The 23,997-nt window shown below is 31.3% G+C and overlaps 1 non-coding gene across 1 annotated transcript; it reads left to right on the top strand.

The window, feature by feature from the left end:
• The first annotated feature begins 20,915 nt into the window (after positions 1 to 20,915).
• Positions 20,916 to 20,987, top strand: Trnap-agg. Its single transcript has one exon. It is a non-coding gene; the product is annotated as a tRNA-Pro (tRNA).
• Positions 20,988 to 23,997: the final 3,010 nt, after the last annotated feature.

The following is a 23,997-nucleotide window of genomic DNA, read 5'->3' as shown; positions in this document are numbered from 1 at the left end:
GGTATTTTATATTTAGCCTTGACGACGATGAAACTCAGCTGCAGGTATTAGTCCGAACAACTCCTCTAAACAGTGTCCATGGTAAATGCGGTAAAAAATGCAGAGAAATCCCACATTTTTACGAAACGCCAAGGGATCAAGTCGCTGGGAAAGCTACTGGGCGTCGACGATTCAAATCCCTCTTCGTTGAATACGTTCAAGCGAAGGTACGAGCTTTAAGCTCCCGCTCAGACGTGAGAACAGTACTTATGTGTGGCCGAGTTTCCGCTTCATAGAGTTGCTGGCGCTGGGATGAAGGTCTCGCCTTGCTGAGCACATCAAACTTCTTAGACTCTAAATTAGCTTAACTTCCAAATGGCTCCTCCATTAGCGACATAGCGACAACGGGTGTTTTTTTAGTCTTCAAAACAAAGTATAACGTTCTTACAAACTAAAAATACATAATATTGAATTATTAATGACATTCCATTGTGGAGTGTGGACCTAATTTAAAATAAGCGTTTCAAACTGAGGAAAAATTGAAAGAAATTATTCTTCATTTATCCTTTACGTTCCGTTTCAGCGAGCGCAAACAAAATTAGGAAGCATTGTCGTAATTCATTCATTTTTACACATTATCAGCCATTAAAAAGGTTTTAAATGGACAGGTTCAAATCGTTATTTGCGCATTTCTGATAACTTAAATATGCTTATTAATATATATAATATTGAAAAGTGTATATTATAGACGTACAGTTTACAATTGTATAAGATCATTCGCAATAAGGATTATATAGTATTAATGTTCGGATTCTTTAATTTATGTAACCATAAGCATAACTTACAAAATATAGTAGTCAATATTATATATATGGTGTCTATGTTTAAAGCTAGACTTTTATTCACGTCATTATTACTCTTAGCTGAAGTTCTGAAGAAGTACTTCTAATATATAAAGCGGCCACAGTTTAAAAATACATTCAGATCGTGCGACTCCTAGTGCACGAGCGACTTGCGGGTGCTAATGAAAACTCTTTAAGCTGATCGTATACATATTAAAAATATATAACTCAACTCAACTTGTTTAGATCAACTGTGTACAAAGTTATAACAGAATCAAGACGTTTTTGTTCCTTGTTGGGCTCTGGGTGGGCTTATTCGCTAGACACGAGGTGGTTGTAATCTTTTGACACACGAGAGTCATACTCAGACGTCAGACACACTGTTGCTTATCCTTGGATATTACTTATTGTCTTAGTAGCACACAGTTTAGCTGGAACGTGTTAAGTCCACATACTAAAAGCATTTTTCATCTCGGATTTAAAATATGGTCAAACAACAGCAAAATTTAAAGTGCAATTTTAAAGCACTTTGTTATACATACCGACGATATCGTTTTGCCCCCTAACGAAATGAAAATTGTGGGCGACTTTAAATGTCATACAGTTTTAGACGAAATGTTTTCGAGTTAACTTCACATTATAAAGTCCTCTTTTGGTATTCAACTCGAAAATGTCGAGAAGTTTACACCTGACTACGAGTTGTAAAATGTGTGCTGTGGCGCTGCTTAACTAAAGGAAAAATACTATGCTTAAATACGGAGGTTTTTCTTTAAAAAGCAATTATGTTGTTTTATAAAAACGCCAGTAACACTCTTCATTAAAATGCTTACATGAATTAAAGCAAACATGAGGTTCTGAAAATGGCTCCTTAATGACCCTGGAGTATGCAAAAAAATATTATATTAATTTATGGAATAACCGTAAACTATAGTTTTATTAAAAACAATTTAAAGATTATGATTAAAACATTTCTAAATTGAACACAATATAAAAATAAAACATACTTATAAAATAATTTTGCGATGGTTCTACAACAATTTGTTATAACCAATCAGTGGTCTTAATCTGAATTTAAAAATTACAATAAAGTTTGACTTTACATGAATTACAATCTAGCCCATACAATAATTATGAATAATAAGTAATATTACGTTGACTAATTTAATTTTCTACAATACTAATGAATAGCTTAAACGTAATGTTCATTAACAGTCTTTGTTTTTGTTGGATATATAGTCTGTAACAGACAATGTAATATAAATTAAGTTGGCAACACTACCTTTTCAAGATGGCTTTTTTATCTCTAATACTTTTGTAATACTGTGTCACGTTAGATATATATTACTTTTTATTTATATAACAACAGTTTTCTATAATGTTTTGACACTAAGTTCAATGTTCATGTGTTCGAGATACTGCACTTGCACTTATATACACTACACTAGGTTTGATTGCCTCAACATTCACATGGCTATGTAGCCTGTTTAAGTAAGCTAAGGCAAACCGTTTTGCCCCTATTTAGGACTGTATCTACATTAAGATCATTGTGGATACTTTCATTTTTTATGTATAGTACATTGACAATGTCCCGAAGAACCTAGTTCTGAAACCGTTGTATTATTTCCAAATTGCTCTTCGCTGTACAACCCCAAAGCTGAATGCCATATGTCCACACAGGCATTATCGCTTGTTTATAAAGAAGTAATTTGTTATGTATTATATATATATTGACAGGGGCGATTGCCTTCCCCGTATTAGCCAGTACATTTGTTTGTATCTTATATCTAGTTCATCTCTTTTCTTTTTCACGTATTCTTTCCATCGCAATTTAGCATCTTTAGCCTAGCAAATAATGTAAAGTACTGTATCGCTCGATTAGTTCAATCGACATGAACAGATTTCGAATAAGTTCAACTTTATTCGCCACTTAGTTTTCCAATCAGTAATAAAATTAATGGAATTTTGTGTCATTTCAATTGAGTTTGCATAATTGTCACTGGTAGATATTATTGCAGTATCCTCAGCAAATGTAGCTATTTTTAATATATAAGTCAGAAATCAGCTATCTGTGTTTATGCCGTCGATTTTCGATTTTAGTTTATTCAGAATTTTTACCTTCAGTTTCAGCGAGTTTTAAATGCGGTCATAGACAAAAAAGACCATTGGTACAGAACAACCCAACGCACGATCTTGAGATCCTTCAACCACCATCTTTGCGTGACTTGCACAGACTAGCGGCTAGACGAAAAAATGAATGTAGTAACTATAATTTACCTAACATAAAAATATTTTTGCGTTGATTTAATGCGAGAGCTTTTACTAAAATAATTTCTCTTAATTCTAGAACACTTACTGCAGTGATTCATTAAGAGTTAATATTTAAGATACAAAACAAAGTAAGTCCACCACAGAACACTTTAAATGTCACTGCTTTTAAATCGCCGACTAATCGGGAATAAAGAAATCTAGTAATCAGCTGCATCAGATCAGTTTACACTTAAGATATGTCATCTACCTTACTTGAACTCGAATTGCCAACGTATAAAACGAATTAGATTTTAATTCAAAGGTAGTAAATTTCCAAATCTAAAACCATATTTTCGTCGCAGTTATAAAGTTAAAAATATCAAGTTACTCAATAAAAATGTATAGTAAAATGTAGTTTTTAATCCGCCCCAAAATATTTATTTATTTATTTCGTAACATTTATTCTTATTGAGTTTATTTACTATATACACAAGACTTCTTTACTTACACTGCTATTTTTTACAACTAACTAATAACTACTTATTATTACATTATTTTTCTTTTTTTGCGCCTGAGGTGCAAACAAGCTGTTGCGGTCTCTGGCAGAATGAGCAACGCTGTGGAATAGTCTGCTCCTCGGCATAATGCTGATCCAGGGTCAGTTGCAACCACAACACACACGCATTACACACATAAAACGTTCCTGGTCCGTTAAAAGAAAAAAAGATATGTGCGTGTACTAGTGTACACACGTAAGAACTGAAACGTCTTTACGACCTTATTTTTCGAAAAATGATCTACGATATGCAACTTTACAGAAATTGGTTAAATAAAGTTAAATTAGATAAAGTTTAACAAAAGGCTTTTATTATGATAGTCATAAATACAAATAATACAATTATTTCATTTGACGTTATTACTACTAAGATTATAACAGAATTTCATTAATTGTAATAGAGTTATTACTATCATTGTTATCGTTATTATATATTTTTGTTATTAATGGCTTCGTATCTCTTCGAATCAAAGATCGTCGAAAAAATGTGACGCGTTACCGAAAAATGTTTCTGTGTGTGTTTCGTTACTAATAAATATTATGTCTATGTCTATGAAAAGGCACAGATTAGCAAGATCTATTTAAATTCTCTTATACAAAGTCTTTAATTAGACAACTTTCCGCAAACATTCATATCATCGTACCTAGAAAACGTGCTCTTTCATTCGAGATGAAATCGCTATCATAGCGCGGATTGTAGCCGGTTTTATAAAACGTGCCCAGTTGGTATTTACCTACAGATATTAGTAGCTATAAATCGTAGTTGCGCGGTACTTTTCTAAATAATTGAAGTCTGAACATTTTCAGCATGGTACTTGACAAGGAAATATGTTTACAACAGTAAACATAGTTCTACTAACAAGTACAATAGACGTGCATTGTTTTGTATTGCGCTAAGTGTTATTACATACATAATAAAAACAAGTTAGCTTACCTAAAGACTATCGAAACACGTATTTGTATTCCTGGCGAAAAAATAATTCTATCCGTTGGAGGTTTATAGATGAAAGTTTACATTAAAAATTACCAATGAAATAAGTTTATGCAACTGAAACTAAACTATTGACAGTCTCGGAAAATAAGGTTTTATCTTGATAGTTAAAAAGTTAGTGAGACGCCAGACGGATCGCAAGTAATAAATCTAGAACTGAGTAATTATTCTCTCACAAACTTAACGAAAATTAATATTTCGCGATACAAGATTAATATATTTAATACATATTATATTTCGATATTGGGTTTACTAGAATTACAAGGTAACTGGTGAAATAAATACTACATTATTCCGAACGGCTAGGTAAACAATATAAAAATTTATTAAAGATTACGCCCCTCAATAAAATTTTGTATGCCAATTACAAAAATAACAACGAGCGGATGTTAGTAGGTTATTTAGCTTTCTGCATCTGCCACTCAAGGTCATTGCTTTGCAAATTTAATAGCGAGTGTAATTCACAATTGTTAACACTGATTACGATCCACGCTTCCACCTGTGTTTATGTGAAGTTATTTTTAAACTATAATAAATTATTATAAATGAAATAGTTGTGTTTGATGTATTTATTTAAAAGTTTCTTTTATTTGATATCTACTTATTCCTTAACGTTTAGAACAAAAAATATCTAGAAAATACATTTAGTTGCTTCTCACGTTTTCAGCAACATTTCATCCGGTTTACTGTTAACATTTACTTTGAACTTAACTGCTGGTAGTTTTACTTCGGATTAGCTACTTGTGCCAAGTGTTAATAGCTTGAATGGCTATCTAATGTCTTTGAAGTCGGATATAAAAACATTCTATTGAATAGTTCCGCAAAGGATCTATTGTACGATTTCATTTAAATTTAATTTTATTATTTGTTATTATATAAGAACTAGAATATTGTTTATTTCTTGGGATAACATTTTCAGAATCGGTTTACCTTAGCAAAATAAACTAGACTACATCGTGAAAATATTAAGGACAAAACAAGTCTAAGATTTTTATAAGAACTAAAAATCACAGAGCTTTTTAAGTAATCCCGTTACAAAGATCAAAAACGTAATCTATGAGATTTACAATAAGACGCGCATCTTTTATATATTAAACAAGTGTTAAACTAAGGTAACCAGTACAGCAACATTTTATAAAAATAAGAGCTTTGGAGCAGAGACTCTTGGGCCGTGGGGTTCAAGTGCACAGGTACTGATTAAAGATTTACGTTGACGCATTGAAGAGCTGGTCTAGGACCTCACTTTTAAAATTTGTTTTAATTATCTATTTCTCAATTTTTACTTATTATTAATATGTTAAGAATATTACTGTATATTTGTGTATTGAAAATAAAAGGATTATCATAAAAAAATAATCCTAAATTAACTACGTTGCAGAAATAAAAAAATACCTTTAACTGAAAATAAATATGAATAACTAATACTCGAACGATATCCACATCTCTTAAGTACCGCTTATCGCTAATCGTAGTAAATACTTTGGCTATTACATTGCTCCAGGCGTACTGAGAGGTTTACGATCTTTGAAGTGGGCTCAATAAAGCCTGGTGAATATATCGATATAAATAGGCTCTGAGGAATTCATACTAAAGCTTATATACAACCTTATCTGCTGAAAGATTATTTATGGGTCATTTACATTTATATTGAATGACACGATCGAATAGATGAAACGTATATTATGAGGATTTGTTATTTTTGCCGTTGCTAAGATAACATTTATTACGCAGATTTTTATACTTTGTTAAGAAAGAACTACTATTGAAAAACGAAATACCAAAGTATGTTATAAGACGATAATTAACAATATAAAGATAATAATAACCACTTCAGTAGGGATGAGGCAAAAATAAACAATGAACGAAGGAGCTAAACAAAGTAGCGAATTTGCAACAAGGAGATGCTGAACAATTTATTAAAAAGTTTTATTTTATTAAGTAATCAGCCAGTTATATATGTTAATCGTTGATAAACGCTAATACTCTGTGGATGGTTAACAAAGATTTATACAAATATGGAAATCATTTGACTTGCATTCTCGGTCAGCTGATTTTGTAACATACCTATAATTAATTATAATTCATGGATATCATTTTCATAACTATTTCAAATATTAACATGCATTGTAATATATGGGTTTTCGATAACAGGCTAAATCAATTACATGATATTAGCATTGCGCATTGAAAAGATAAACCTTATGTTTTATGATTGCAATTTGCTGCGCGAAAAAATTACTTCTTTTTAAATGGTAGACTAGAATTATAATAATAGTGTATTGAACGTAGTATTGAAGATATATAAGTGTTCAATCTATATATACATAAAAATGTTTTGTTGGTTTATGTACGCCTCAAAAACTCAAAAAGTTCTGCACCGATCGAGCTGAAATTTTAGCTTGATATATAATCCGCATCAAAGATTGTTTTTCTTTATCAGTCACGTATCCGCGACCGCGAAAACAAGTTTTTTTAATGATCAGCTATGTACCAGTGACCGTGCCATCTGCCAGAAGTGAGGAAAGCACTCGCTGACAACCGCAATAGTAATGGTGCAGTTACTTGAGAAACAATATTCGTTACCAATTAGATAGTAGACAAAAAAAATCTGAATTAAATATTCACTTAAATCGAGGAACTTATGGGTGATCGTGTCGTGTTTGGAACTGCGCCTTTCACCAAATCGTAAGTAGAGGTTATATTTTACGTATATGAAAGATGGACACTAAATATATTATTAATTTTCAATACTGTCTATCTTGTGTCTCATTGTTATTGACGTAATCTAACATATGTCATGATTTTATCAATTCTATTTGCTCTTAAGTAATGAAAGAATCCATAAACGTAAAAAGATCAATGGGACATCCAATTCGAATCACGGACGGTCTTTTCTGTAAGATGTATTATTGAATTCTTTTAATAAAGCAAAAAGCTATTATTAGCTGCGACGACTTCTACACGTAGTGCTACGCCGTAGCGTCGTAAACTTGCGTAGGCGACCCCTTTTAACCAGATATTAATGCCACTTCAAGTCTGTGGGCGCTATACACGAGTCCTGCCCACGTAGTAAGAGATAACTAACTCTAGTGATAATTTATATATGTCTCGCAGCACGTGCTTTCACTTCATGTATTTAACGTTTTCTTTTAATATCAAAGATCAAAGTTAATTTCATTATAAATGTTAACAAAAATTTTATGGAAGAGTGACCTTCAAGGTATTTTATAATAAATAGTTTCCTCTAATATGAGATATTGTAAGCGGTCTACTTAACGTTTCTACGTGTAGTAAATTTAATAAATTCTATAATTTATATATTTTTATGCTACATATATAACTAATTTAATTTACTACTAAGAAAAGTTGCCCCTAGTTTATAAGAAAGATTTTTTATCTTTTTAACGGTTTTTTATCTTGATAAAGCAAGGTTTTAGGTTACTAAAACTACGAAGGACTCATAAAAAATATTAAGGTTTTGCAAAATAAAATGCCTACAACAATAAGGATGCCAAGACAAAATTATCCGACAAAATAATATCGTCTAAGAAGCTAAACTTAACAATTAATCTGTGTTATAACTAGAACGGTGTCATTAATGTTAAGGATCTGCAAAAAGGTTGTTTCTAAGAAACGTCATCAGTCTTGCAGGCGCCGAGAACTACAATCGATATTCTTCAATCCTACGCTTAGGTCTCGCAAAAACAACTTTGCGAGTTTAGTAAAAGTTATTGATGTTTTTACTAAGTTTGAACAAGGTCTTTATTCATTTATGTGGAAACCTGAAATATAATTAGAAATCCCAGACAACTCATAAATATAATGGTTGGCTTATGTCATTTACTGGGTTTGGTCACTTAAGATACAAATTATTAGGCATATATTTTATACTATAGTATTATTTTATTGAAGTGAAACTTCTTTATCGGCGTTGGAAAAAAAATTGCCGTCACATTTTTCGGTTAGGCGTCACATTTGATTCGAAGAGTACTTTCTGCAGCAGCTGCACTACTTTATAATTATATATATATGAAAGTGATCAGCAAAATTAAAGGGTTTATTTTAATTGTAACTCCAGTGATTGATTGATGATTGGTGATTGTGGTATTTATTTTAAAGCTTTTTATAAAATTTATTTATTCTACGTTATTTAAAGTTAACCTCAGTTTTTTATAGTATTTTTCAATACTCCAACATGTGGGTGTGATTATGATATTAATTATTTTCAAGTTTATGATAATAAAAGCCTTTTGTTAAACTTTATCTAATTTAACTTTATTTAAGCAATTTCTGTAAAGTTGCATATAGTAGATCATTAATCGAAAAATAAGGTCATAAAGAAGTTTCACTTCTTACATGTGTACACTAGTACACGCACACATTTTTTCATAAATGGATTCTTCATAATATGTCAGTTTTTATCTTACACAAATCTTTCATTGATAATTTTTAAAGGTAAGATTTGTACCAACGCGAAACAATGATTGTTTTAGAACAATTAGAATTTCCGGAAGCCATGTCTAACCAATAAGACAAGAAACGGCCAACATAACCGCCACAGAACAAATTATCAATCATTATAAATTCCATTAATTTCGGATTATTATTATTCCTTATTGTATTCATGAAAGCTTGTATAATATTTAAGATATAATCGTTTCCGATAAGACCAAAGTTTTAAGTGTTCAGTTTAAAAGTGTTTATAATACCTTTGGGGCGTAGTGAAAATATGGAACAATTTAAACTACACTTCGGCGAAAAAGAAAATTTTAAACTTAAGGGATTTACTAATTCCGTTTTAAATCTTGACTGGGGAAATGTTTCTGTTTAAGAAATTCACCTTAAATTTGTATTTACAAATAATCTTCTAGTATAAAGTGGGGCTTCATTTTTAGCCGAATTCAAACAAGCCCTACTGGGCTAGAAGTTTTTATTTTACCAACAACGCGACGCTTATTTTTAAAATAAAATGTACTTCAGTTGTATATAACTTATTTGATATAGTAGGTAAATATGTCGGGTGAGAGAATAAAGGCACATATTAAAAAAAAACATTTTAAATTGTGTTGAAAGATTTGAATCCTACAAAACCTGTAGTTCAGATATTTTTCAGTACAGACTCTAACAATCTTAAATTGGTCAGCGAGAAATAAACACTTACTTACGTATTCAGTGGCATTAACAGAACTTACTCACAAGCCCATGAAAAACCATTGTATTTTGCATTTTATACAGCCATCTAAATATTTTATCGGCATTACAAGCAGCAAAAACGGTGAGCTACAGATGCTATTGTTGTATAAATTTTTAGCAGTATGTATTTGTATCTATATTTTATCAAATCAATACTTTAATAAATAATACGCAATCCAAGTAATTGCATATTAAAACGCTGACATTGCATTTTTTATTTAATTTCTATACGAACATTATAAATTATAAAGAAAATTTGTCTAAATCAGGAGGTTTACCATTTCACAATTCTAACTAGAAATCTGAGGTCGTAAGCTCGACCGCTATGCACACCAAGGGGCTTTTAGTCTATGTGTGCAATTAACAGTCGCTCGTACCGTGATATAACCGGCTTTCTTTAGACCCAAAATGTCGACGGCGTGTCAGGCACAGAAGGCTGATTCTTCACTTACTTGCCTTTTAGAAAAAACAAAAGATCACGAAACAGAGACAGAAATCTAAGACCCAATTTTGAAAAAGGTTCTGGTTCATTATATGTATATTTTACTCGGCTGCGCTAAAAACAGGCTTAACCAATCTACTAATAGTGATGCAACCCTACCCTAAAAATAACAGTCCAGCGAACAAAAGCCCAATATTTATTACATTTGAGGGAAAGATCTTCCATTATACTTGCTATAAAAACTGAATGTCATGTTGGTCCGTTTCTGTTTTCGCATAATATGAGCTGTATATCATTCCAGAATATCCTCAATTTATAATGCTGACTGCCCATTGCAGACGACTTGGTTTACGTGTACTGAATTGGACTTTGGATGTAAAAAATACTTTATATTTAAGACAAGTTCTAATACTAAGCAAATGTATTTTTGAAGTCGCGTATAACTACTTCTTTCGTTTCAAACGCTTTACAACAGTCGTAGTCAGTTACAAGAGATTCTCGAGAAGAAGTTCTATTTTAATATCATAAATTATAAAATGTCTAAATGACGACTATAATAATTTTATTACTTTTAAATTTTGGAGGAAGGAAGGTCCTGCTGTTTCTCCAACTAACAGAGTAAAACCTCGAACAGTCTAACCACTGACTGAGAAGAATATGTAAATATTTTGTGTCATTGGTGCCTATCTCCTAATCACTCAATGCAGAAACGTGTCTTAAAGATAAACTCTCTTCAAATTTCTTCAAAAAATTGCTGTGCCTTGATTGATTACAAATAGCAAATTATAACTTATGAAATCTCGTAGAAAAGATATTGGAAGTATGATGTCATAGTCTCAATTGAAATATGCAAAGAAGGGTAGATGACGTAAGCAACAAAGCAATTACTTGACGACAATTTTAATTATGTTTTAAGATTGATACTGTTCTGACATATAACAAAAAAATGCAATATATAAACTTTAAATTAGTAAACTTAGTAAAAAAATGAATAGTCACCTCAATGATAATAATCAATGCCAATTGTGAGCAGTCAACGTCAACTGTGAAATGTCAAGCGCGTTCTTAACGAAATATAGTCTTAAAAAGCGTAATCTTGCAGCTTGCTACTAGTCTAGGGATCTATTTGAATTCGTTGAATTTGTTATATAAATAGAACCATGAAAAACAAGTTTCCATTATAAACATTGCTTCGAGCGCCACCAACCTACAGTAAAATTAAGTCTTACTTAAAACGTCCGCGTCGCGTCAACTTCTATGGGGCTTTGAACTAATTAAAACTAGAAATACAAATAGCATTTTTATTCAATAAGTAGTTGAATGAACGCGAGTTGAGGGCACTTTTTGAAACAAACAAAGGAAATATTACTGAAGCTTATTAAATTATAATAGTAGGGATTTTGTAAACATTTTGTAAGAATAGTCTTATTACAGAGCGATTTGGAAATTAACGTAAACTTAAGAACATATCAAATGTTACAAATTTAATTTAATCTTAATATCAATCAAAATTTGAACGTATTTTTGCCAGTATTAGAATTATACTTTATAGTACGTACTGTGAACAAACGTGTAGCCTAACTTAGAATGATTCTCACAATGCTCGCTTGTGTATTGTTGTTTAAGACCTATTTGTTAATCCTATATTATCTACTACCCACTTACGGTCGCTCCTCCAGAAACTCTATAAGAAAACATGATACAATTTACGGTCGAAAAAGGCTTCCATGGGTGTTTCCGTGAAGGACGCAATTTATTTAGATTTATTGCTTAGAATGTCGTGAATTTGGCAAAAATAATTTGGCCCCTTGCCAATAATATCCACGCGTAAATTGTTGATCGGGTATAAATCTGTGACGTCATTGATTAGGTATCGATTTACGTTAGATAAGTTTAATTCTGAGGTAGCATCGTGACGAAACACTGTTATAGATCTCATATGAACGAGAATTAAGTTCTCAAATTAGATTAGGTGGTCTGGAATTACATTAGGTAGGGTAACATAGAAAATATCTTTTATTTGTATATAGAATTTAATTTGATTATTTAATAGCCTTGCCTTGCCTAGTTGCCTTGGAGAGCGATACAACAATAATTTTTCGATACCGTTTTTATAGTACGATTTGTCTTTAGCTTTAAAATCGGCTACAGTTTCGGCGATTAACTCGAGCGCAAAATTTCCGTCCAGCGAGCATTCTCTAGAGGTCTGAAAACAGGCAAAAACCGCTGGGGCCAAATTAAATTCTATATTGAATTTCTTATCAAAAATTCTTGTTGAAAAATTCAGTGCACTAAACAGGTAAAGGTATATTGCTACCACTACTCCTCTATAAGATATACTCTTGACGTATTATAAGTAGAATCAGAGCTATAGTGTTTCTATAACGTCAATCGTCGTAAATGATTGCATAATTTAGTTTCCGGAGGGTAGGCTGTGACAATGAATAGTAACAATATCCTTTGGTGTGTGACGTCATCGTGACTGACTTAATTATGGTGATAGCTTGTTCTGATTCATGAACGTCATTAAAATTGACATAAGGAAATGATATGAATGAAGTTTGAATGGAGAATATAAATATTTTGGTAATGTGGTAATCGTATTAAGTACATTTACTTTTCCAGGAAATACAGCTTTTGAATATCGAATGTGAAATTAGTTTTCCAGAGAAAATTTATTTACTTTTTTATGTTTTATATGGGACAATATGATGCACGATAAATACCAAATTGACCGATATTCGACCAGTCGAACGGCTTGATCTCTTGGCATTGCGTAGAGATGTTGGGGTATCTCTGCATCTCCTACTGCATGCAACATGAAAAGTGTTCAGAGCAGTTGTTCGGATTTCTGAACCTGCAACTGAGTTTCATCATCGGACGTCAAGGCTGAATACGATGTGATACGTCGCATTTAGTCTTGACGTCCGTATCATCCCGATGTCCGTCGTTTCACAACTGAACGTTTCTTCAGGCTAATTGTGCCGCGTACCACCACTATTTGAAACCACTGACGTATATCCGAACCAATTCGAGTTATGTCCGTCAAGAAAAGAGCGTAAAGAAAAGACCATCAACGCATATGAGAAATGTAAGTGTCAGATGAGCCTGTGTCTGTGATATTAAAAACAAAATCAAGTTTAGTACTTTTCTATAATACTAGGAGTACCTATGTAACACTGAAAATGTTTAGAAAATGAAGAACGGCTTAATGTAGAAAGTTGCCAATACTTTTATTATTTTTCGAAGTAATCTAGGTTCCTCTCTACCCATAGTCGCATTCGATGGAACTACTGAGAAAAGCAGTGGGCCTCTTTTATGGCATTTTCGTACAATTTCACCGCATCTTCAGGGCTCGTAAAGCGAATACCGAGAAGCGAATTATATCCACACCTGCCATAGTCAAATGTTCAATAGTCCGTTTTGCGGAGTGCGCTGAAGCATTGTCATGGTGAAGGAGGATCCTGCTTCGAGGGCACCTAGACAACAGAGGATAACTTCCTAACTTTAATTGCACAGTAATAAATGCTCCTTTGATAATATGACTGTATAAAATGCCACTGTAATAAACGCTCTTGATAGTAATTGGTACGTACTATTACTAGTATTTACCTCGACTTTATGCGATATTATGTTTAAGAAACACGGCCGTAGATACAAAATAACCACGTACAAAATCTGCCAAACTGGATTCTCAATTCACTTGCACATATTTTATTGGTCAAAATTTTTAGTCACCAACACAATAACACTTTTGAAAAGTTAATTTTTGTATTTACAAAATAACAATCTTTTCCAGAGATAGATAGTCCACTGAAATAGTACTAATAAACTAATAAAAAGAACTGAGGTTCCTTTCCTGGTGAAATAATAATCTCTACGGTTGTTAAAATGCAAAGTCACAAAAAGCATCGTCAAATATTAAAATAACTATTAAACTTTCAACATTAAGTTTCACTGGAATATTGGAATAAATCTGTCTAAGTATGACTGTCCTCTTTAAACAAACTTAATGAAAGTAATCGCAATATACTAAACTCATTACTTGTCGTAGATAAGGAAAACAAGGATCTAACACTACGTAACTTTGATTAGATCCTTTTATTTGAGTGCCTCCACATTTGTTACCGTAACAATAGGATAACTAAGATAAAAACAAACCTAATTAAGGAGTTTGATCTAATGATTATGAATATAATCGAAATATGACAAGACAATGGCGTGTGTCCTCGTGAACGGGTACTTGTGGTGATTGGTCGTGCTTGAACACGTGTATGGTGATATTATTTGTAATTAAAACTAGTCACTTTATAAGTTTTAATCTTGAACGACAACGTGTATGTGATTTGTCCTCACTATAAGAGATATATTGAGAATATTGATATTTTCCACCTCACCATAGAAGATGTGAAGAAGGAAGTTTTTGAAGAGGCGGGAAGACTCTGATTTTGTTTAAACAGTAATTTAAAATATTAATTATTATTTGCTGTTTCAAATGTTTCAAATATATTGTTAATCTATGTAATCTGTTTTGGCTTTCTGTATTGACTAAGTGTTTTGTTTTATAATGTGTATGTTAGCTATAAGATTACTAGTAAATAATAAATAAATAAAATAAATAATCTAAGGGCGTGCTTCTATTTTGCTCTTGGTTACTTTTGGTCTTGTTACTTTATTATTTTATCATTTTGTAAAGCATGGCGTAATGGTTGCAAGCAATTCCCTGTAAACCAAGGATTGGTGATTAAAAAGACAGGCGGATAGTTTGTTTCCAATTCTTGATTTGGGTAGTAAATGTAAATTTAATATTCTTTTTGTTTTTAAACATTTACATAGTTACCAATATGATTGAATAAAATTTGATTCGATATATCAAGTAGATACATATGGTAAGGTGTACGTCGACTGTACTTGATCATCACTTTCTTCGCTTATTTATATCGTCGCAGCATTGCAATTTCAGTAAGTCTAAACCGAGTATTAATCCTCAGGGAGTCATTTTCCTATATGTCATTTTATTATTATAGTTTCAGCGTATAATAATAACATAACTGGAGAAATAATGAGTAATTGTAATAAGTATGTATTAATCCTCTCCAGCGTATTAGTAGGTTTCTAAAAAAAAGGTTGCCAGACCCAAAAATATGTCTTACTATCTCACTATGCAACACTTAATAGAGAACAATCGCCAATTTTTCATCGCAACTATGTCAGTGCGAGCAATAAATTATCATTTAAATATATTTTGTTTCATATGTCGGCCAACAAAAATAATTGAATTATAATTATAAATTGCAATTAATAGTCCGGATAATTTAAACAATCACCGCAAGTTATATAAACGCCGTCCATCGTTAAACTTATCGGATGCAAAGGGGGGATTCTTAAATTCCGTGTAAAAAGGTTTTAAAATGCATATATTACTTTCTGTTTGGATAAAATAATTTTTCTCAATCCGCTTACAACTAGAAACAGTAATCAGAAGGCCAAAGAGACTTTTTAGATTAGAATCTGTAAGAGCTACATTTTAAATTCAATTTTCATGCGTTTTTAGTAATTGTCTAATCTTTCACGAACAAAATTATTCAACGCCGTATTTCTATGATTGTTAAAAATAATCTTAAATAGTCTATTTAATATATTGGAATTCACTGAAGCCGCAAAACAAGACAAAAAATATTAAAATATTTTGAGATCTGTGAGTAAAACCATTAATAGCAGATCGTCAGCGATCGTCAATCAATTAGGGCGTAAATTATAAGGTAAACCCCTTCTTTTGTTTACGCTTTTACAGGGCGAATATTGAACACTTTATATAAAATGTTCTAGCGGCAATCGCTACGCTTAAGTGAGTCCAAAGAGCCCGCGAAGGGTTAATCGACTGAGCGAATGGATTTACTGACATAACACTGTTTATGCTATATTTTCTTAGGAAACCTTGGATGTTACGTCAGGTGAACAAATAGTTTATCAAAGGGCACAATGGAAAAACATTAGTGTTTTCTAGGGAAAAGTATACTCAGTGGTAAGAGGCCACTTGTAATAAATGATGTTGCCCTTTTAAATATACGACAAATTTGATTTACTGCCATAGTCAGAGGCATTAAAATTACATCAAGACTAACCACCAATTGTAGGTTTAAGCTATAGGTTTCGTAAATTCGCCATTTTATTTATGGAGATGTTTTAGATAGATTAAATATTCACAAGACGACATTTGAGTATTTATGTGACAAATACATACAAAATCATTATATCGTCATCCATATATTTCAAGTGATATTAATAAATAAAATACGTAAGCCTCTTACTTTATCAGAGCCGATGTCATACTAAAACAAGAGCCAAAAATATGACCTAGAAACGACGAGTCTATGGCAACTATTAATGATGGCTGCAGCTTTAGAATCGAGTCTTAAATATTATAATGTAATACCATAACCCATACTATTGATATAGAAGAATATTACAAAACTAATTTATAGCGTTACATTTTTTTATAGTAGTGCTCTTATATAGGTGCAGAAATTATTTAAGTGATCGTTATTCAAACTTAAAATAACATTTATGACAAAATTTATTTTTCAGTTCAGGGTTTGGCGTATTTAAAGATGTGATTTAATTAACTAAGGGTTGACCGTCAGTCTCGTGTCTTATCAGTGCATGGTAGTTTATAATTTTAACCAAAAAGCTATCACTGTCATAAGCCTTAAATAAAGACAATTTTGTGGCTGAGAAATATTTTGATGTATTTTATTGTACAATTGCATTTTATACAGTATAAGTTATAATTTATTTATTCAAAATCACATTCACAGTTCTATATACGTAAACTCTTATTATTATTATATTTATACATATATCTTTATTTAGTATCTCACTTTGGATAGTGTGGAGGTAATTAGTCGCTAGCAATACAACCTATTCAAAAACATTGTACATAAACAAATATATTTATTAGTAATCTTTCATTCTATAATCAAGATTCTGTATGCATGAAAGTTGAAATTCTGACTCTGTGTGATTGATTCAAACGGAAAATGACATCGGTTTTAGGAGCAATAAAGTTCCTTAATAGAAAATTCACAAATTCAAGTCAGCTTTGTTACGATTGAGCAAATAAAAACTCTCATTATTTTGCCGCTGGTTCAAAGACTACAGATCTTTGTGGCATGTGCCTTTCATGACAATAATTTATTCATGTAGTACAGATACTTAGTCAAAATAATCTATATAATAATAAAAAAATAAAATCGTCAAGCCGCCAAGAACGTGTGACGTCGAACGAAAACTGCACCAGAGGAAGGAAATATTTTCGTAATATAAAGGAAGACGTGGAATACACCTGTTTATTCATCATGCTTCTTAGGTAAGATTTAAGACGTTTGACGGCATTGAGACGAATGCAATAAGAACATAAGTTCAGTATAAAGCTAGTTTTATGTTTAAAAATCAACCCCGTTGCGCGTCACACAAAAAACTGAATTATAGTTAAAGCCTTAAAACTGTTCTTGAGCCCTCTTTTGTTTCGAATGTTCTAGATATTTAACCGGGATCACACGCGTTCTGTAGGCGTCTTGTCTTTGTCCTGGTTTTTATTTCGTTTAGATGGCACGGGCTGATTATCTTATCATTACGTGTGCTCAAACATGGAACTATATTATTATCATGACAAAAGAGTATATATTCTATGCATTGTTATAACAAAGTCTTACATGATCAAATTGTATGGACCTTTTGGGAAGATATATACAAATTTTGAAAATATATAATTTGTCATTAAAACAAAATAATGCTGCAGAATCAAGCAGTGCGGTCTAAGAACAACGATAACTTACGCGTCCACCCACTTTCAGATGTATTAAAATAGCTAAAGAAATTATAACTTAATATCAAAGTTAAAAACGTGTTTGTGGAAACAACGAAAGTTAAACAGTCACTGTAAACACAGTGACTGCCTCAGTGAATTTAAATTAATTAAGTCAATTCTTAAAAGGTCAAATCTTGAAATACTCGAAAGGAAAGTTATCTTTGTATTTAATATTTTATTACAATCAGCCCACTCAGAGACTTCTTAAAAATACGTTAAACACTAATTTTCAAAGCAATTTATAATTTTATAGTAAGAGGAAGTAGTTGTAAATATTTTTTGTAATAGAATGAAACGGGAATACTATCTAAACACATTTAAACCTTTTAAATACAAAGTAATGACATTTATTATAGTACAAATTTCCTACGACTTTGCTGAAACTAATAAAACATTATTACAATTAATAGGTGGGGGGTATAGGCACAGTCAAATAATAGAGTTTTTAATCAATTGATTACATCAATTATTAATAACTATACAGAAGTTTGACAGAAGTGAGCTTTCTAAAAATGTACGAACATTAAAATAGTGTATTTCATAACTGATCTATTGATAACCCATAATTTTATATTCTTATCGCCCTAGAATCGGCTACATAGATATTTCTTCTGACAGCTGTCATGTCAAGAGCTATAGTCTGTGCATTGACCACAGAACATTATGTTGACAATTGAATGCTGTAACCTGTGCATTAGTCCTAATACTAATACTAAATTGTTATAACTTTTTAACGCGGTCTCGTATTTTTCATTTACATTATGACCAAATTATATATAAAATAAATAACAAACTGTATTGTCACGTTCACCGATATGCGGCTTCAAAATTTGTACAAAATTGTTGATAAATAAAAAAAAACTAATAAATGTTTTATCACTGATTAGACCTGTAAGACATATTGATCCACTGCAGCGCACAAACAGCACTCAGAGTCTTTATTAATATTTGACGGTCAGGAGTATAATTGTTAATATTTAAAGAATATACCTAAATACCAATATGCCTACGAAATGTATTTATTGCTTACTTAATGAATCGGGTATGTTTTTTAGATAAGCACCTATGAAAATAGCTAAATATTGTTGAACTAATTATTTACTAGTATAGTTAAGTAAATATACGAATAGAATACCTTAAAAATCTAACGCCTATCTATAATCTAAGAGTTAATAGATATGGAATAAGAGCTGGATTTTCACTCTCGAGACAAAGCGAACAATGGCCATCTAGAGATTCATCCCTATTGTTCAAAGCAGCTATTTCAATTTAACAAGCGATTTACTATTCAAGTTTATATTTTTTTCTTATGTGTTTTAAAAATTTTAAAATGTTATATTAAGTATTAATAAAAATATTGAACACGTCATGTATATATTTTAACTGAATAATAATAAACATATTGAAGGACAATCGATTGTGTGTTATAGAATAAATTATTTAAACTTACAAAACTTTTGAATGAATTAATGAAATATTATGATTCTGAAAATGATTGGTAATAGAAAATTTGTTTTTATGTAAATAGTCCAACATTGATCAAGAATATAAAAACAGTATGGTCTTTTAACTGTTTTATATTAATTAAGCGAGTGTAATGTGGCACAGCGGTTATTTTATATACTGTTAATATATAATATATAGTTAAAATCATAAAATAGTATTATATATTAGGATATAAGCATAAAGTTAAAAGGATTTTTATTGATTGACACTTATTGTAATGAAATCAATTTAAATCAATCAATATATATTTTTTTCACTTTTAAATGAAATTTCTCCTAATTAATTTAGTATTAGTAGTAATGTAGTTATTTTTTAAGAAAACCAAATTTGTATACTTACAAAAACATTATAATTTTTAGAGTCGCATAACAAAAGTCCACTTCACTAAAAAGTTTCATATATTTATTCACATTTTTTTTAAATATTTACTGTGTCATTATAAAAGAGTTTCTATTCACTTTCCGACATAACTTTACCTTCACCGTTCATTTTTAATAGTCTGTGACGTATTTTGCGCGCGAAAATTGTATTATGGCGTCAGGAACGCGGCTCGAAGCTTTTCTCAGTCTCTACTGAATGAGAACCGCCAACTTACATTGAATGCGCCGACTGGTGCGCAAGTGCTTAGAAAACCATTTGTGATTATTTCTTTACTAATAAATGAATTTTAAATCCAAAATATCCTGTTAGCCAGTTATAAAATGCATTCCATTTTTAAGTTAGTTACTGCATCCATGTTTAATATAATTTGCTGTAAGTAATTACTATTTTAAATACATTTTCCCGTTTACAATTGTTTGTTGGAAATATGTTTTAATCCTTTCAGAAATTGCCTGTCCTTTTAATCTAAATAAAGTTTTAATGTATAAAAAGTTTTATGGAAAAATATTTCGAAATGAAATTATGGAATATAATGTCGTCACTGACATCGTTCTTGCGGATAGCGTTTTAATGGCAGTTCGCTAAGCGAAGCGAATAGTGAAAAATAACACAGTTCTTCGTGGGGACAAACTCTGAAAATAAAATGTATAAGGGATTGTAGAATTTCATTATTTGCGATCTATTTTCATTAATGTAATTTTTAAAGAAAGAAGGGTTTATCTACGCAAAACGATAATAATCAAAATCGACCAGTGATTAAAACCAAACTAATTTGTATATCGAAGCTTTCTGTATGAATACATACATATAACACATTGTTAACGGTAAATATGAAAGTATCTGACTCCATTGATGACATTTCACGGACCTTCATTAACAGCTGAACAATTTTATGAGTTTATGTAAGCGGCTCGTTGGTCTAGGGGTATGATTTTCGCTTAGGGTGCGAGAGGTCCCGGGTTCAAATCCCGGACGAGCCCGCAAAAGTTTTTTTACTATCAGTACTTTTCTATCAAGCCTTTATTTCCAAGAAAATACTATTTGCGCATTATACATTCTCATGTTTCACAGGAAATCGCTTCAAGACTCTCCGTGCTAACGACTTGGACACGGAAGCTTCGTGTACTGTATCAACCGAACACAAACAAACATTATGTTAGTTACTGTAAAAAAAAGAAATTTGTATTTTACTATAACGAGTTCTATTTTACGCACAGTAAAACATTTAAATTCCAAATTAACGAGATGCAATCTGCATTCTGTTAAAACCAGCATTGCATACGAAGAGGTATAATAAATTATACAACATGAAAATACTTAAATATTGAATAAACACATTGAAGCAACTATATAATTATATATTTAGTTTATTTTTCGTTCCGTCTGATTTAGCTTCGATTTGTTGATATAAAGTTAAGAGGGCCTTAAAAGTTTCCGTCGCCGTATCATATGAAACGACTGTTGAATTTTATCGTATCGCATTGTTACCTCTATTGGAGAGAACTTAGGATCTTATTCATAAGTGTACTACAGATTACATATGAAATATTTTGGCACTATACTATATATTTAAAGTGATAGGAACAAAACATTAAAAAGGCTATTTGAGCGTTATAGTATTGACGTTATAGTACGACAATTGTGTCGTTCTTTATTTGTTGAAGGTTACTCAAGATATGTAATTTATGTTCACCTATAATGAAATCGAAAGCAAAAAATGAGATATTACTTGTCTTTATTAAATCAGTAATTAAGTTACAAGATACAACACAATATAATTGAAATTAGTTAATCTACCATTAGATGTCAGGTAATGTATGATTCTTTCTTTTTTAAAGTGAAACTTCTTTATCGGCGTTGTAAAAAAAAATACCGTCACATTTTTCGGTTGCGCGTCACATTTTTCCGTTACGCGCCATATTTTTCTTGTCCCTACCACATTTGATTCGAAGCCATTAATAACAAAAATATATAATAACGATAACAATGATAGTAATAATTCTATTACAATTAATGAATTTCTGTTCCTTTTGTTAATCTTAGTAGTAATAAGGTAAAATGAAATAATTGTATTATCTGTATTCATGTCTATGGTAATAAAAGCCTTTTGTTAAACTTTATCTAAAATAACTTTATTTAACCAATTTCTATTAAGTTGCATATAGTAGATCATTTTTCGAAAAATAAGGTCATAAAGGAGTTTCACTTCTTACGTGTGTACATTACTACACGCAGACATATTTATTTATAGTTAAGGGGCAAACGTGCAGTAGGCTCACAATGATGTTAATTGATACTGCCGCCTATGTCACTCTAACGTTGTTGGTACGCTCTTTTCATGAAGGATGCTATGTCGAATTGGTTTTGAAAATACTTCAGTGGGCAGCTAGTTCCACTCAGTGGTAGTGCATGGCAAAAACTGCCTTCGTATATTGCCTCGATGTTCGAAGTTGAAACTCAGTTGTAGGTATTAATGTTAACTCCTTTGAATACTCCTGCCCGTTTGCCTCCTATAAAATAAAATAAAAAACTCTCCGTGGTAAATGCGGTAGAAGATGCACAATGACTCTATATATCTTAAATACATCTCCTGGCCTCGTATAATCGCTAGTGCATACGATAATTAACAAGAAGAAATATACCAATGTTTGTAAATGCTTTAAAACTACTTCATAAGCTCAAATTCATTCAACATTAGAAGCCAATAGTATTACTTCTTTATATGATTTGTTAAATTCAGGCATTCACTGTATATTTCATTATTTTTGTAAAACTTGCGGTGAAACAGGGATATAATATGTTGACTCTAGCACCCACGTACAGTGTCTGCCAAAGGTTAGAATAATATGATAAAGATCCCGAGCTGTGTTTGTGTACGCCTTTTCAGGTTTGCTTAACGATGTTTAGTGGTTTTATTCGTGGCTAATATGAAAGAATACAATACAATACAATATACATTGTAATCGATTGAAAATTTATTTTGTTTTATGATTAGTCTTTGAACTTTGAAAATGGCGTTCTCTATCAATCTTGTAATTAAAAATTGATATTAGTTTACTAGCATACAAAGTATAAATATCTAACGACAAAACACAACCACACCACGTTGCGTACTGAAATGAAAAAACTTATCTGTGTCTGTGTTAGTCCAATCACAATTAGTGATGTGCCGACTTGCTTTTTTCATTTTTTTAAAGGAGAGCTAACTGTCGAAGACTGATACAGCATTTTTTAAGTCTTTTAAAATAGTATAATACACATATAATAATTAATTATAATATGGATCACCTAAATGTGTGCATGTAAATTCAGAATGAATGATGTATGTGGTTGCACAGTGATGTATGTAGCTACATAACGTGTAACGAGCGAGGTTAATTCACTAACACTATCAGCCACAATTATGTCTAGCCTCACTAAATTTAATGTTTCGTTAATATCTTGACTGTTTTTGCAAACAAGAATATGATAAGTCATGCTGAGCAAAAATTTACTTATCATTATCTGATCTATAACCACAGATATATAATTATACATTTGGTTTGCCCTATGCAACTAAAGGACTATTTCTAAGTAGAGTAGTGACTTAGTACTTGTAGTTCTAACCAAACAAATTCTGCTTTATATATGCGGCTTGATATTGATTGATTGCTTTTTGTCATATGTTATATATCTACTTTATTGTTTAGCATGCAAATTTACTTATATGTTTTTGTAAGCAAGATTTTTACCTTTGTTTTCAGTATTCCCTGTTAGCTAACTAATAAATAAATATTTGCATAGATTCTTATTCAAATTTTGGCGTACCTATTCAGTACTCTGGATTATCAGTTCTTCTCGAGTTATTAAAGTAAGAAAAAACATATATTTATATTGCTGTGTACATATAAATGATGACTTTTTGAATAGTACATTGTGTGCATTAATACGATATTTGCTATTTCATCCGTAAATCGTGCAATATTTCAACCATTCCTTTCTCTCTACAGT

This window comes from Pieris brassicae, chromosome 5, assembly GCF_905147105.1.
Source record: "Pieris brassicae chromosome 5, ilPieBrab1.1, whole genome shotgun sequence".
Taxonomy (NCBI): domain Eukaryota; kingdom Metazoa; phylum Arthropoda; class Insecta; order Lepidoptera; family Pieridae; genus Pieris; species Pieris brassicae.
Note: the sequence above shows the minus strand (reverse complement) of the source record. Positions and strands in the feature narration are given on the sequence as shown.